Genomic DNA, 2264 nt, shown 5'->3' with positions numbered 1-2264 from the left:
AGATTTAGATGTAAGGACTTAAAGGAATAAGCACTTAATGAGGAAATTGGGTGTTAGTCGAGTACGCAGGGCGTATATAGTGGTACGCAACGTGTACTGAGCTAGGGCCCCGTAAAATGACATAACCCATACTCTTTGATTCGGAAATGAATGACTTTACCTAATCCATACTCTTGGATCATGAATAAATAAATATATCTAATCCATACACTCGGATCATGAATGAATAACTGAGTCTAATCCATACTCTTGGATCAATGACAAATAACTATGCCTAATCCATACTCTCGTACCAGGGACAAATGATTGCGCCTAATCCATACTCTCGGACCAAGGACGGATGTCTATACCTAATCCATACTCTCTGACCAAGGATAATTGTCAGAGTTCTAGTCTTCGTGTATATCTCACACTTATTCTTAAGAGATAATACCCAATATATATATATATATATATATATATATATATATATATATATATATATAGAGAGAGAGAGAGAGCGCTAGATTCAGGTATTCAAAGTAATTATTGTTATTGTATGCATCAATGTGGGCCAATCAAAATTAAGTAAAAAATTAAATAAATAAATAAATAAATAAGGGTAATTTAGTAATTTGTTTAGTAACTTCCAAAAATAATCCCTATAATCATGGTATTGACTTATAACCTAAATAAATAAGGGCGTCTTTGCAAGTGGATCCACTTAAATGATTAGGGCTTTTAAACTCGTGTTTCTTTTGATCGGGCAAAGATGGACGAAGGCAGATCAACGAGCGCAGGTCACGGAGACTCAAGAAATTGGGTGCAGGAATCGTTTGGGGATGTTGTCGATTGGTGGAAGGCCGAGGTTGCGTTTCCGGTGGTGGTAATCGATCACTCATAGTGGTGGCTTATGAACAGAACGGACACAGCGAAGGCTCACAGAGGGCACAATGATTTGCCGATCGATTGCGAGCGGAGGAAGCGACATAAGGCAGTGACTGAACGATCTATCGGGAGGAGAATGGTCGTCTCCGGGGCTCGATGAGGCCGAAGACAGGAAACGGGAATCGCAGTGAGGCTGGTGTTTGCTTCGTTTCCAGTAGCAAGGGGCGAACGGGGAGGAAATCCGGTGGTGTTTGTGAAGAGAAAATGAAGAGATGGGTGTGAGGATTGGTTCGATTGAAGCGACAACGACCCCGGGAGAGTTTTCAACGACATTTATTCAATGGGAATAAACACGAAGAAATGGGAAATAGTTGGATTGAAGGCTAAGGACGAAGCAACAATAGGTAATACTCTTGATTCATTCATTTTTTTTTTGTGTGACTGGTATCAATGGATGAACTGGATGTTTGGTTTTGAGTGTTTTTACAGAAATTGATGGTTGAACGGGTGTTTGGGTTTATTGTTTTGCTTGACAGGAACAAGGAAATGTAGAACAAAAGGTTCAACCTTGTGTTTCTTACTGGGAAAGCAACACCTCCAAAGGAGGTGTTCTTGGCTGATTCACGAACCAGAAAAGGAAGTGTAAAAAGGGAAAAGAGTTATACATACGGGTATAGAAACGATGAAAACTTTTAAATCCAACACGAACACGCGGTCCGCGTGAATGCTGCATCAATTTTCTCAATTTTCGCCCTTTGACCAAAACGAACACCGGGTCTTAAAATCCAACACTTTTGTACCGCAAGAAGGACGAAGAAGAAATGTTAAATGCAAAAATGATCTATCTAAGACATTTATTCGGGATTAGAAACGATGAAAACTTTAAGTTTTCCAAAAATGCCCTTCTTTAACGTCTTTGGCGAGACGTCCTTCCCTTTCGATTTCAGTATACCGGGGCATCCAATTGGATGACATCTAAGACATTTGCGTTAAAACCTTCATAGAAAGATTTCAAACGATGTCCATTGACTTTAAAGATTTGCCCCGTTTCTTCACTTTGGATCTCAACCGCTCCGTGCTCAAAGACTTTTAGCACAACAAATGGACCTATCCATATTGACCTCAACTTTCCGGGAAATAATTTCAATCTCGAGTGGTAAAGCAAAACTCTATGTCCCGACTCAAAATGCTTGCGGGTAATGGACTTGTCATGGAAAAGCTTCGTTTTCTCCTTGTAAATTCTTGAGTTCTCATAGGAGTCATTTCTTAACTCCTCCAACTCTTGAAGTTGAAGCTTCCTATGCCTTCCCGCCTCATCGATGTTGAAGTTGCATTGCTTGACCGCCCAAAATGCACGGTGTTCCAATTCCACGGGAAGATGACATGGTTTTCCAAAA

The sequence above is a fragment of the Lactuca virosa genome, chromosome 1 (assembly GCF_052849685.1).
Source record: "Lactuca virosa cultivar CGN04683 chromosome 1, Lactuca_virosa_CGN04683_v6, whole genome shotgun sequence".
In the NCBI taxonomy this organism is placed as follows: domain Eukaryota; kingdom Viridiplantae; phylum Streptophyta; class Magnoliopsida; order Asterales; family Asteraceae; genus Lactuca; species Lactuca virosa.
This window is presented reverse-complemented; position numbering follows the sequence as displayed.